The sequence below is a fragment of the Neophocaena asiaeorientalis genome, unplaced genomic scaffold, assembly GCF_003031525.2.
Source record: "Neophocaena asiaeorientalis asiaeorientalis breed wild unplaced genomic scaffold, Neophocaena_asiaeorientalis_V1.1 scaffold521, whole genome shotgun sequence".
NCBI classification, from domain to species: Eukaryota; Metazoa; Chordata; class Mammalia; order Artiodactyla; family Phocoenidae; genus Neophocaena; species Neophocaena asiaeorientalis.
In genome coordinates, this window is record NW_020174712.1 from 2,324,170 (window position 1) to 2,338,660 (window position 14,491).

The window sequence follows — 14,491 nt, forward strand, 5'->3', positions numbered from 1 at the left end:
TCGCCACAACTAGAGAAAGCCCGTGCGCAGCAACAAAGACCCAACACAGCAAAAAAAAAAAAAAAAAAGATGTAACCTAAATATAAGGTGACTTTCAAGTAGTCATTTCCTTTTCATACATTTAATCAACATTCTTTAACCAAATCATTCTTTTTTTTTTTTTTTTTTTTTGCGGTACATGGGCCTCTCACTGGTGTGGCCTCTCGTGTTGTGGAACACAGGCTCCGGACGCGCAGGCTAAGCGGCCATGGCTCACGGGCCCAGCCGCTCCGCGGCATGTGGGATCTTCCCAGACCGGGGCACGAACCTGTGTCCCCTGCATCGGTAGGCGGACTCTCAACCACTGCGCCACCAGGGAGGCCCTAAGCAAATCATTCTTAAAAGTTAAAAACGATTCAGCTTGATTAGCCTTAATACAAGTAATTGTAATTAATAATTTCCAATATTAGACATCAAATAGACAGTTTTGTTTCAGTAAGGTACTTGATGGCTGAAAGAAAAAAAAAATCTGAATTTTTTAAGACTAGTATTTAAAACAGTTTCTATCTGATAAGGATTTCTCAGGAACAAATACTATGACGTATTTTGTTCCCTTTTTTTTTATATTTTTTTAACCAATGATGACGACTTTATGAAGTCATGTGGCAGGGTCAACAAACAAACTCACACTTTTACATAAACAAGAAATAAACCCCTTCCTTTAAAGTCTTTCACAGAATTGCACCTGATCCACCATGCCAGAATTAATCTCTTCCACCTATATATTTACTTAGCATGTAATTAGAACCCTTCTTGTATTTTCATTTTATCCTGTTTTGGATTTTTTTTTTAATTAATTTATTTATTTATTTTTGGCTGCACTGGGTCTTCGTTGCTGTGCACGGGCTTTCTCTAGTTGCAGTGAGCAGGGGCTACTCTTCATTGCAGTGCATGGGCTTCTCACTGCGGTGGCTTCTCTTCTTGCGGAGCACGGGCTCTAGGCCCTTGGACTTCAGTAGTTGTGGTGCACGGGCCTAGCTGCTCCGTGACATGTGGGATCTTCCCGGACCAGGGCTCGAACCCGTGTCCCTTGCACTGGCAGACGGATTCTTAACTACTGTGCCACCAGGGAAGTCCTGGATTGCTTTTTATGTGTATTTGTTACTCTCATAACACCATGACATAGTGATGGTTTTTCGTCTCTCAATTCCACCAGTAAGCAAGTAGCATGCTATATTCTGGTCCCACTGGATTTTTTGAACGGTTTAAAAATAATTTTCTCTCAGGGTCTTCACACTTGCTATTCCCACTACCTGGAATACTAGTCTCACCGATATATTATGTTATATAATATTATATAAGATAATATGGTTTATTTCACTCGGGTCTCTATTGAAAGGTCACCTCTCCCAGATGTCTTCCCTCATCCTATTTCACTTTCTTTACTCTGCTGATATGCAATCAACAAGGATCCTGGAGCAGAAATCTTGAGGAATTGCTGAGACAGAAAGTAGGAAATATCAGGGAAAGATTCCTGAGGTGACGGGAATGATTTTGGGAAATTGAGCTGAGAGAACATTAGAAGTGGAATAGAAGTGGGTAGAAGTAGAAGGAAGGAGAATTTTAGGGTCATCTCTTGGTGAGCTGCATTTGGAGCAGTTGAGGGATTGTCCCTTTCTTTTCTTATGGTTGGCTGAATAGTGAGTAGTCAGAGTATTTCCCCGCAGGTTTTAAGGAATAAAAGTGTACTTGAAACCTGGTAAACAGAGTACCCACATTAGCAAATAACACAAACTGGAGTTTGGCATCCAACTTGTTTGCCAAACCCAACCGATTTGGCACCTAAACTCCGAAGATAAGTCCAGCCATCCCAGTGTCCCATCACAAGCAACACAGGCAGACAGAAAAAGGGAATAACCAAGAAATCATTAACTGTTCAAGCAAAACTGACACCATGAAAGAGACACCAAACTCAACAAAAATATTAAAACAAACAGAAAAAGAAGTAATTATGAGTTTTTCTGAGCCTACTGTGTGTAATTTATAAACTAGAAACACTGGAAATCAGCGAGAAGGCAGATAATGACTAGAACAAAAAAGTCATTGCTCAGTTTTGGGTTTCAAGAGAGATTTAAATTCCAAACTGAGACAATGGTTTGAAAGCCAAACACATTTGACTTTAGTTGAAAGAAAAGGTTGTCTGCTGCCAGTGTCCCTGTCCTCACGGTGAGACACAGCCACCCCCCGCCCCTGCAGGAGACCCTCCACCACTAGCAGGTAGGTCTGGCTCAGCCTCCTATGGGGTCACTGCTCCTTCCCCTGGGTCCCGATGCGCACACTACTTTGTGTGTGCCCTTCAAGAGCGGAGTCTCTGTTTCCCCCAGTCCTGTCAGTTGACCTTCATTTACTACGGAAAATTTATATAATGATAAAATCCTCACTGCATCAGACTTGCTCACATTTGCTTTCTGCTTGTCACCATCTGCTTTTCCCACGTGAAAGCACCAAATCCACATGCTTGGGAGCAGAGCTTTGGTTCCTGCAGAACTTACTTAAGAGTGACACTCAGCATTACCTCACCTCCATGAGCTAATGCCTGGCTGAATATAAGTTATTCTGGACATGGTGATCTCATCTCAGAAGGATAAAAAAAATTGTCCCCCAAGGGAAAAAAATGCCCTATATGATGACGAGAGTTTAAGTTCTTAGAACACTTTCATTTGACAAGCCACAAATAGGAAAATATACAATAGGGCTTAAAAAATATAGTGTGTGTGTGTGTGTGTGTGTGTGTGTGTGTGTGTGTGTGTGTATATGATGAATTACTACTCAGCCAGAAAAAAGAATGAAATTTTGAATAAATCCATAGAAACAGAAAGTAAATTAGTGGTTGCCTAAGTTTAGGGGTTTGGATAGAAATTGGGGATGATTGCTGATGGTTATGAGGTTTCTTGGGGTGATAAAAATGTTCTAAAATTGATTGTGGTGATGGATACATTACTCTGTGAATACACTAAAAACCACTGAATTCTATAGTTTAAATTGATAAACTGTATAGTATGTAAACTATGTCTTAATAAAGCTATTTAAAAAGTAAAAAAAAAAATAATAAAAATAACAAATATATTGTAGCACCGCAATGGACTTAACGCTAATTGTTTCTTACTGTACTGAGTATGTAATTCTTTCCATCAATTCAGGATGCTGATGATAATAAATTTCTAGACATATATTGGGTCCCAGAGAAGTTCTAAGTAGATCAATTGACATTAGATGGCAACCTGGAACCTGGGTCTTAGAATCAGGTCTCTGAGTTCCTAGATCCCTTTAATAACTCGCCACTGAAGCTACAACAGTCAGATTTTTCAAAAGTTAAAAAATGTTGTCAGTAGAAATTTACTGTCACTCTAAAATACATAAGCATTTCAGGCTGTGTTTTCCTAAAGTGAAAAGTTGCAATGATTTCCCAATTTTTTATTGTGGTTAGCCAACTAAAGGGACCGTTGCATAATGCGACAATGAAGTTAAGCAGAATAAATTATCTACAGAGTTCAAAGAGAGGAATAAAAATTAATTTTTAAAATTGAAATTTCTATATGAAGTTACAAAGTATCAACATTTTAGGAAAAATAACCAACAACAACCTGTTATTAAAAATGGCTTGAGGGGGCTTCCCTGGTGGCGCAGTGGTTGAGAGTCTGCCTGCCAATGCAGGGGACACAGCTGATTCATTTTGTTATAAAGCAGAAACTTAACACACCATTGTAAAGCAATTATACTCCAATAAAGATGTTAAAAAAAAAAATGGCTTGAGGACTTCCCTGGTGGTGCGGTGGTTAAGAATCTGCCTGCCAGTGCAGGGGACAGAGAGAGGTTCGAGCCCTGGTCTGGGAAGATCCCACATGCCGAGGAGCAACTAAGCCCACGAGCCACAACTACTGAAGCCCGCGCACCTAGAGCCTGTGCTCTGCAACAAGAGAAGCCACTGCAGTGAGAAGCCCGCGCACCACAACAAAGAGTAGCCCCACTCGCCGCAACTAGGGAAAGCCTGCGCGCAGCAACAAAGACCCAACGCAGCCACAAATAATACATAAATTTATTTTTTTTTAAAAATGGCTTGAAAGTTGTGCCTATGGTAGAAATTTCAAAATGAGATATTAAATTAGGATAACCAGTTTAAGTTATTCCTACTTAGTTAACCTGTCACCCATCAGTGGGTTGTCCTTGGTGCCTGTCCTATAAGGAAACTGAGGTAAGGTCTAAAACCTGGTCTTTGCCCTACCAAACGGGTTTTAAATCTCAAAATGAGACATAGGAACCAACATCACTCACTTCTGAATCATCTCCACAAATACGAGTATCTTCAAAAAAATTATAAGTAAAAATTTACCAAAACAGGTAGCCAAAGAAAAGCCCCAAAATCATAACACGATATGTGATTTGAGCGTTGCGTAATAACAGGTCCTCTTACTGTTGGCTAATAGGGGCTAGACTCTGAGCTAAAAGGTCCATTTATCTATGCATGTATTCATTATTTACGTGTTTCTAGTTAGTTCTTCCAACGATGTTTCGAGGCATAATGAGATTTCCATTTTATAGTTCAGTTGACTGAGGCTGAAAGCAGTTAAGTAACTTTTTTTTTTTTTTTTTTTTTCCTGGTTCGCGGGCCTCTCACTGTTGCGGCCTCTCCCGTTGCGGAGCACAGGCTCCGGACGCGCAGGCTCAGCGGCCATGGCTCACGGGCCCAGCCGCTTCGCGGCATGTGGGATGTTCCCGGACCGGGGCACGAACCCGTGTCCCTTGCATCGGCAGGCGGACTCTCAACCACTGCGCCACCAGGGAAGCCCCAGTTAAGTAACTTTTAAATGGCAGAGCCTGGATTCAAACTCAGATCTGTCAGCTTCCCACACCTCTACATGGCTTAGTTCTACATAGGAGGGGTAATGCTATCAATAATTTCAAGAAAGGAAACAAAAATCCACAACCTAGAAACACTAAGATGAGAGAGGAAGCATACATAAACATGATAGAAACTGACTGCAAGGACAGTGAAATAGTATAAAGTGCACTCATTCCAACTCATGAAGAAACCAGGAATGATGTTTATGGTGTTTTGGGTGCCACTGGGTAATTTACTTCTAAAAGTAAAATTACTCACAAAATATGAATAATTTTCATATTAAGCATTTAGGATGTCAGTCAGACACTTTTTTCCTATGTCTCTATTTGCCTCTAAAGGAGAGGTGAAGACTTTTCACTACGACTTGTGGGGAGATTATTCAGCCCTCCCTCAGTATCTATGGAAGATTGGTTCTAGGACACCCGCCTTCCTCCTCCTTCCAGGGATACCAAAATCTGCAGATGCTCAAGTCCTTTATGTACAACGGTGTAGGAGAATCGGCCCTCCATATCTGGTTAAGAACCTACAGACAAGGAGGGTGGCCCATACTTTGGCCAAAGAACTTGATAAACATCAGGATTATATTTATTACCAATTAGAGAGGACGAAGTCTCAAAAGCAGTCATGTTTCCAGATTTGGTAAGTGAAACAGAAAGAAGAAAATACTTTTTTCACAACAGTTTGGATAAGAGGAGATTTCTGCTGTGACGTACTAGAGGTTTTATTGAAATAATTTCCCATCTGGTCCCTGCAATTGCTTTGGGAAGAGTCACCAAACTGGATATTGTCATTGGGCCTGGTAAAAGTCAGACTTTTAATATTTATTTTGTAATAAAGGAGGAATCTCACACATGGCAAGTAAAATTAAATACAGAAGAAACTTAAGTAAGTTCAGTTGTGCCACACAAACAAAACCATTCTTTCTTTTTCTCTGGCAAGGACCACACCACCAGGAAGACACAGACAGGAGGGCTTCCCCACTACTCAAAAGCCACAAGCCAGAAAGGACACAATGCTTACTAAGTGCAAGGGGCCTGTTTCCCTCACCTACCTGAAGTCTTGTCCTAAGATGGTATCTCTGGAGGGGCAGAAGGAGAAATGCGAAAGTCCTTGCAGACTTAAATATTGTGTTATGAAATAAATGTAGAATGAAGGATCTTGGAGGCCTTTTATAAAAATTACAGATAACCTGTAAGGCCTCCTCCCTCCCACTGAGAATCACTCCTCTAGAAGTGATTCAGTTTTACAACCACCTGCCAGAGAAGGTCTGAAACTGCGAAAAGCCAGGGTCAGTGGTATTTATTTGTTATTTGTACCATAACAATTGACTGAACACCGACTGTGTGCAGAGTCGTAAACCCTGAGTGTTTGAAGTAGTGGAGACCAAGATCCTACCCCAATGTGTGACTCGCACCAGAGCTCACTGTATTCAAAAGTGGCTCAACAAGACAGATGGCCAGTGTTCAGTACAAAATAGATAACTTTATTTTACTCTACCCTAATGCAGAAACTCTGTAAGCAACTTGAAGATCAAAATAGGCAGAGAATTAACAACATTACTTAAGAGATTTACAAGGCACTGTCACAGACATTATCTCATTTTATCCCTATAATAACCCTGCGAGGTATGTATATTACTCCTGCCTAATTTATGGATGAAATAGGAAGTGTTGCCCTTGGGATGTGGCCTCGGGTCCTATGACAGCAGAGTACCTATCCCCCTCCATTACATTTGTATTTGTTAAATGTGTACACCAGTATCTAACAGTCTAAGAATTCCACATCTTTTTTTAGATCCAACACCAGTGCTTCCCATCTTTGAGGCAGAGCCTAAAGAACTATCTGATACTGGGCACCAGAACTGACCTAATGCCATTCATGAAACTAAAGACTGCTTTCCAGCATCAGAAAGGGGATGAACCAATAGGAGATTGTGTTAAATTGGATTTGAAAGCAAAACAGAAAAGAAGCATTATAATTGCCTCTCTCACATGTCAGTCTCTTAAAATCGCAGGAGGGGGCTTCCCCAGTGGCGCAGTGGTTGGGAGTCCGCCTGCCGATGCAGGGGACACGGGTTCGTGCCCCGGTCTGGGAAGATCCCACATGCCGCGGAGCGGCTGGGCCCGTGAGCCATGGCCGCTTAGCCTGCGCTTCCGGAGCCTGTGCTCCGCAACGGGAGAGGCCACAACAGTGAGAGGCCCGCGTACCGCAAAAAAAATAAATAAATAAAAAATAAAAATAAAAGAAATAATAATTTAAAAAAATCGCAGGAGGTAAGACTTCTTTTTCAGGATAGCAAATCAAATCTGATGTAATTGGATACAATGTTTCACTTCTTTCTTACTGGGAACAGGTTTTATTGCTACACTCCAATAAACTGTTCATTCCTTCATTCATTAAAACACATTCTAACTTTCAAAAGCCTTCACTGCAAAAGAGCAAAGCAAAACCATCAGGTTGGGATAGGGATGATTTAAGCTTTGTATTTCATTGTTAGGCATCACGTACCCACAATACATTCAAAGTGGCTGAGCGCATTTTGCCACAGGCTGGTCTATGCAGCTTGCTTAGCACCTCCTAATAAGATCCTGCATAAACACATTGTTGCAGCAACTCTGCATTTCAACTCTACCATTCCTTTCTAGTCCGCATCATTTAATTATAATTTGCTAAGCAACCTTAAAATAGGATTTTTTTTCTACATAGGGCGTAATTATTAAAAAGCATAATACTGTAGTATTGGCATTCATTTGTGCCAGGCCCCAAATATGGGGAAAGACAATACGGAACAAGATAACGAGAAAAACACAGTTCCTTGTGGAATTTGCTTAGGAGCTAATAGGGGAGAGTGTAAAAATAAGCAACTGCAAAGGATATGACACTTTCCTCTTAGGATGAGACGGATGCCAAAGGAACACATAATAGCTAGACTTAACCTTGAAATGTTTAATGAGAACAGAAACATAAATAGGAGTTCCTCAAGCAAGTGTGCGGTGTTGGGAAGAGAGAGGGAACGCAAGAGTGTTCCAGGCAGAGAACAGTTAGTGTTAAGCTCAGCATGGCTCTGCAGAAAGTGAAACGGTGCCATAATGAAAGATTAGGCAGGGGAAGGGGACCAAGGAGCCAGCCTATGCTTGGCTTTGTTAACCGTGTTAAGGGACTGGGTTATCCTATGACCACAGGAACAGCTTTCTGGATTTTTATTCTGTAAAGATCCCTCAGCCTGTGCTATAAAGAATGGACTGGAGAGGGGCCAGAGGGGTCTCCTGTAGCCAGGTGAGAGCTTAGGGTGGCTTAAATCTGAGATGGAGAGAAGGGGGCCAGATCCAGTGGATATTTAGGAGGGCCAGGAGGCTTGGCTGCTAACTGGAGGAGCCAGGAGAGGAAGCTGATAAGGTTGGTTCCCAGTTTCTTGGCTTGGGAGCCACTTATTGAGAACTGGGAAAGAGACAGCTGCCTTGGGAAGTAAGGCTTGAGAGCACACCCACTGAAAACAGGAGTGACTAAGGCACTCTTATTCAACCTGGGCTGAGGGGATTTCAAAGCCTAAGGGATTTGGGCCATGGATACATAGTCACCCGCAGGAGCTAGAAGGATATATGGAGGCCTTCAGGTCTGAAAGTGAATAGGAGTTTAATACTTGAAACTACCTCTTTGGAAAGCGGAGTCACCCGTCAACCTCATAATATCTAGACAAAGAAGGCAGCAGAGACCAAATCCTCACCAGCAATGGGAGGATAAGCCCTGAGGGCCAGAGCCCTTAGGAAAGCACCAGCCCGCCTCCTGCCCTCAGGTCATCTTTTCTCCGCGCCCAGCCTCCTCACCACCTTCCCGATTAAAATTTCAGCCTTCGATCCCCGCTGCCTCCCGCTCCCGGGTCCGACCTCCTACCCCCCGGCCTCAGCGCCTCCGCCTGGGCCTCCCGCGCCTCTCCTACCCCGGCTCAGCGACCCGTGTCAAGCCTCCTGCTACCAGGCTTCAGCGACCCGACCCGGGTCTCCCGACAACCCCTATTCTCGGCCCGGCCACCTGTCCCCCGGGCTCGGCGTCTCCGGCTGGGTCTCCGCTCCCCAGCCTCCCGCTGTCCGCTCTCCACATCCCACGCGGGTCTCCCACCACCCCCGGCCCAGCCTCTCGATCCTCGGTCCGGCCTCCCGTCCCCCAGGCTCGGCGTCTCCAGCCGGATCTCTGCTCCGCGGCCCGGCCTCCCGTCCCCAGGCCAGGTCTCTCGATCTCCGGGCTTCAGGGCTCGTCCCCGCCCCCGTTGTCGCGCCAAAACAAAGGATCCGCCGCCCGGACCAGGTCAGTCTCCTCCGTCTCCCCGGGGCAGCTGCAGGCCGATGCAGGCCCCCGGGTCAGGCGCTGAGCTTGGGAGAGTGGAGGGAACCAGCCCAGGACCTATGGCGCCAAAGCGAGAAGCGTCGAGGGCATATCTCACCTCTCAGTCCCCACGCCGCTGCCACCGACTCGCTCTGCTGGGATCGGTTCCTGCTCTGCTTCCGCCGCAGCCGCGCTCAGAGGTAGGCGCCCGATCAGGCCCCGCCCACTCTGGCCCCACTCCGGCCCCTCCCCTCAGCTCTGCGAGCTCCGCGCCGCGCCGACACGTCAGTCAGGCCCCGGCTCCCTCTGCCCGAGAACACCGCCCCCTCACAGGCCCCGCCCCGCCCGAGAACACCGCTCCGCCCGAGAACACCACCCCTTCACGGGTCCCGCCGCGCCTGAGAACGCCGCTCAGCCCGAGAGCACCGCCCACTCACGGGTCCCGGGAGCTCCTGGCTTCCAGGCACGCTTCCGGGCCATTCTAGGCCCTTCCTGGTCTCCGCTCCCTTTCAGTCCCCGTCCTGCCCCAGAACGCTGTCGTCTCACTGGCCCGCGCTCTCCCCACTTCCCGCCCCGGCCCCGCCTCCGCGCCAGGTTTGAAGACTCGGTCCCGCCACAGTGGGCGGCTTGTGTGTCCTGCCAGCCGCAGAGGACCCACGGCTTCCCGCCCACGACGAGCGTCTCTGGAGGTAAATGGAGGGAAACCCGAAGGCCTCGCCGGGCCCCGGGGGCAGGGAGAAGGGAGTCACGGGCAGGCCCTGCGGGAGGAAGGAGAGCGGGTCGCGGCCTGCCGGTAGTCCCCGCTTCCCCTCGGGCGACCGGAGGCCTTCCCTTAGGTCACCTCGAATTCCCTGTCCCGAAACCAAAAGCTTTAACCGCCCAGCTGGGCCTCCGCCTGTCTTGGGTCACGAACTCTTTTCAGACTCTGAGGCGTTTTCGCAGAAGAATGTACCAACCCAATTGAGCACGAAATTCTCCATCAAATTTCAAGAGGTTCAGGACATTCTGACAAGTCAGGGGCCCCAGGTGAAGAACTCGCCCACTTCCAGCACTTTTGTTTACTTGGATATAAATGAGGGCGCCGTTTTGTTCACAGATATACATCGTTCTGAGTATGGCTACCGTTCCTTGAGTGCTTATCTGTGTTCTCACATTGTGGCAGTGCATTTTTTTTTCTTTCAGCAGCCCCTGCAGGTAGGAATTCCTGTTTCCACCTGGGCTTAATTAAAAAGGCTAAGTAGTTTGCTCTTGTTAAGGGTTACAGGAGTTAAACTCAGATCCTAGGAATAAAACCTAGGCCTTTATCCCTGCCAAGTTGAGAGAGGACCAGTGTTTGGCAGTCCTTTTTCTGCTGCAGTAAAACTGAAGAATAGGAGCCACTCCCAGCCTGCACGGTGGTTGGCATGCAGTTATTTGTAAGGCAGGCACTAGTGTCCTAGTTTTTTTTAACCAGTCCTGTTACCCCGTAGTGATGCACAAACCCCTTCCTGTGCTAAACTTTCTTACCAAAATTATGCTCTAGTTAAAGCAGTGGCAGCAGCAGCGGTTTTCTGTTTTTTTTTTGTGTAAATGACACTTATTAGTTTGGAGAAACTTTAATTATAGTAAAATAGCTGGCTAGAAGCAATGTCGGAAGTTTCTTTCTACAGAGGTGTCTCAGGTGGCAGAACCTGATCTGGGCCTGGGAGGGGAAGACTTCAGGAAGGGTGAGTGGGGCATTCCAGGGGAGGGAAACTTGCAGGAGGGCTCCTGGAGTGGGCCAGGTGCAGGCAGTGGTCATCATCATTCATTTGGTGAGAAGGCTGAACAAGAAGAAGTCGAATGGGTAAGTGGTTGAGGGCCAGATTCTGGAGAGTTTGGACTTCTCGAGGTAAACTTTAGCGTGCATTAAGTGATGCTCTGAATCATTAATGAGTGTCCCTAGGAAAAGCTATGAAAATGGTCTTTTTAAAAATTTATTGGCGTATAGTTGATTTACAGTGCTAATGAGTTCGTTTCAGGTGTAGAGCAGAGTGATTCAGTTACGCATATATTCATTCTTTTTCAGATTCTCATATAGGTTATCACAGAGTATTGAGTAGAGGTCCCTGTGCTGTACAGTAGGCCCTTGTTGGTTATCCGTCTCGTAGATAGTAGTGTGTGTGTGTTCATCCCAAGCTCTTGATTTACACCCCCCCCCCCCCGCCCCTGTTTCCTCTTTGGTAACCATCAGTTTGTTTTCAATATCTGGAAGTCTGTTTTTGTTTTGTAAACAAGTTCATTTGTATCATTTTTTAAAAAAATTAGATTCCACATATGAATGATATCATATGATATGTCTTTCTCTGTCTGACTTCACGTAGTATGATAATCTCTAGGTCCATCCATGTTGCTGCAAATGGCATTTTGTTCTTTTTTTACGGCTGAGTAATATTCCATTGTATATGTGTACCACATGTCTTCATCCGTTCCTCTGTCGATGGACATTTAGGTTGCTTCCATGTCTTGGCTGTTGAAAATGGTCTTAAGGGTGATTAGTCTGGCAGAATTAGGCTCTTTGGATGGGAGATCCTGTGGGGATGGTAGAAAGGTGGAACTGGAAAAAACAGTGTTCCACTGGATGTTTTCTTCCTTATAGGAGACTTTTGGGAAATTTAAATATGAGTTACTCTGTTCAAGCATAGACAGGCAAGGTGACTGAAGTAGGAAAAGAAGAAAAGAAAAAGTCAATTAGTATATTTAATAATTTTGTAAGGTGTTATTCATCTGGGAAGTAAACTATTATTACTGTAAATGAAGTTTAATCACATACTTTATTATGAATACTTTAGCAATGGGAGAAATAGTATAAATGTATTACAAGAGGCCATAAAGGGAATTATATTAAGAAAACATTGCCAAATACCAGAACATTACTAAATATTAGAACTGGAACATATATGCAGAAAACACAAGATACTGTTGAATCTATTCTCAGGGCAGAGGGAGAAGTTCGAGTTGGGGAATAGGAATTGACTTGTGATTAGACAAGAAAAGAAACTAGGAGAACTGGGCTAGAGAGAGCCATGCGAGGCAGGCTTCATCTGTCCCTAGAAACCAGTACTCGTGAACCATGGGCCGCATGGTCCAGCTGCTCCTGGGGACCAGGCCGTCAAGTGTCACCGATGAACAAGTGTAGGCATAAACCTCTGGAAACCAGGACTGCTTAGGTCGGCTGAGTCATCTCTTCACCCTCACTCTCCCTTCTCCCACTATAGTTACTCTGAAAAGACTAAGCCAACCTTTTTTCTAGCCTGACCACCTTTAGTTTTGAAACTGGTATCAAAAATGGTTAAACAATCATTCCCGTGCGATGCTAAGAAATAAATAATAGAGCTCTTAAGCCTGCTATTTTAAAATACAATAAATATTTTTCTTTAGGCCTTGGAAACTGTTACAAAAGTAGTTATGGTCCCTGTGTGAAAAGGGGTTTTCATGTGTAATTATATGTATATAAAAAAAGACAGCACTGTTTCCCCACCAGCATTTCTGAAATGGTGATATGTTCTCCCTGGTTGGTAGGCATGAGGAATATGATAGTCCAAAACGAGAATGCCAGATGCCTTCCTGTTCTCCATTTCCTTTGCTTTTAATATTCAACCCTGCTGCTTGAAGAGTCTAAGCCCCAGTTGTCTTTCAGCCCAGCTGTTAAAATTTTAAAACTGTGTAAATAACAAGGGGGCATAACATATTTTGAGCTTCTCTTTTTTTCTGTTGACATGCGTGGTTTCCTCAGTCCAGTAAGTGTTAAACTGGTTTTCCATTGTGACTCTGACTTTCATATATGATATACTCCTATGATCATACCAATATTTTTACAAAACCAGAAAAAATTTTCCCGATGTCATTGTAACTAAGTGTGAACATCCACATGGTTACTTCTAGTCAGTTATTTGCTAGATACTAGAGTCATAATTCACCTCTGATCGCATTATGTGTTTATTTTCTTCGTTAAGTAATTGGTGGGCTTTATTAAAGGTCAGTTTCTTAGAAGAAAGTTTCTCAGTTAGGTTGTCTAAATGGAGGGGATTTTTATCTGTGTGTGAAGCAGATTAAATAAACTAATACTCAGAATCTATTTAGCAATAAGGAGCCCTGTCACATATATTGAAAAATTAACACAGTTGTATTAAAAATTGCCCCATCTCTTCAATCCAAAGAAATTGTATTCCTTTCCTAGGCAAATCTGTTATGAAATTTATGTTGATAGCTTTAGAATTTTATTTCTGTTTCTTGGCTTATAATTTATAATATCCATGTGGATTAAGTGTAATTCTGAGAGTATAATCTTAAATCTGTTATGGTTGAAGTCAGATTTGAAATCTGTGGATAATATGCCTTTTTTTCTAACAATGCATTAGGATATTCCTACTCTCTCTTAATCTTTTTGGGTGATTCTGTTTTTCTTTCCAGGGAATATTTCATTTGCCAGTGAGTTTATGTTGCAAAGTTTTCTGCTAAAATTCAAGAGCATATTTATCAATGCAAGTACTAGATAGGCATTGACAAAGGTAAATAGGGATTTTACCTTCAAATGCTTTAGTGTATGATATTATGTCACTTAAAACCTAATATATCTGTTTTCTACACACATAAATTACAACATAGATGATTTTAGTGAAGAAGGAAACTATTAGTTATTTCTGTGTAAAACCCAGGCCAAAACTTGCTGCTTTAAAAACAACAAATTAATTTTTTCTTAGAGTTCTGTGGGTTGCCTGGGTAGTTTGCTGGATCTCTCACCTGAACTCACTCAGGCTTACTCAAGCATTGAATTCAGATGATGGCTGGATGATCCAAAGTGGCTTAACTCACGTATCTGGTAATTGGTGCTTGCTATCAGCTGGGGTACCTTGGTTCTCCAGATGACCTTTTATCCTCTGTGAGGCTAGAGTTATAGCATGATGATCTCAGAGCAGGACTCCATGATAGCCAAATCTAATGCAAAAGCACTGATTAAACCTCTGCTTGCTTCACATTTGTCGATGTGACATTGGCAAGTCACATGGCCAAGAGTCTGTATGGGAGTGGGCTTAGATGGCATCTCTTTTTTTTTTTTTTTTTTTTTTCAGTATGTGGGCCTCTCACTGTTGTGGCCTCTCCCGTTGCGGAGCACAGGCTCCAGACGCGCAGACTCAGCGGCCATGGCTCACGGGCCCAGCCACTCCTCGGCATGTGGGATCTTCTCGGACCGGGGCACGAACCCGCGTCCCCTGCATTGGCAGGCGGACTCTCAACCACTGTGCCACCAGGGAAGCCCCCCCTTTTTTTTTT

General features: G+C 44.2%; 2 protein-coding genes across 15 annotated transcripts in view; one reads left to right on the forward strand and one right to left on the reverse strand.

Moving 5' to 3' along the window:
- Positions 1-9,447, reverse strand: part of CASP3 (caspase 3) — a 34,717-nt gene extending 25,270 nt beyond the window's left edge. For all 4 annotated transcript variants that reach the window (XR_003005196.1, XM_024759924.1, XM_024759923.1 and 1 more), the window contains exon 1: positions 9,318-9,447. The gene's annotated coding sequence lies outside the window, so the exon portion shown is untranslated. The remainder of the gene's footprint in view (positions 1-9,317) is intronic.
- A 103-nt stretch (positions 9,448-9,550) lies between these two features.
- PRIMPOL (primase and DNA directed polymerase) overlaps positions 9,551-14,491 on the forward strand; it is a 40,754-nt gene continuing 35,813 nt past the window's right edge. For 4 of the 11 annotated variants that reach the window (XM_024759905.1, XM_024759907.1, XM_024759910.1 and 1 more), the window contains exon 1: positions 9,559-9,888. The gene's annotated coding sequence lies outside the window, so the exon portion shown is untranslated. Of the gene's footprint in view, positions 9,889-14,491 lie in introns of all 11 variants that reach the window. The other 7 variants (XM_024759909.1, XM_024759916.1, XM_024759911.1 and 4 more) reach the window with 5 other exon arrangements.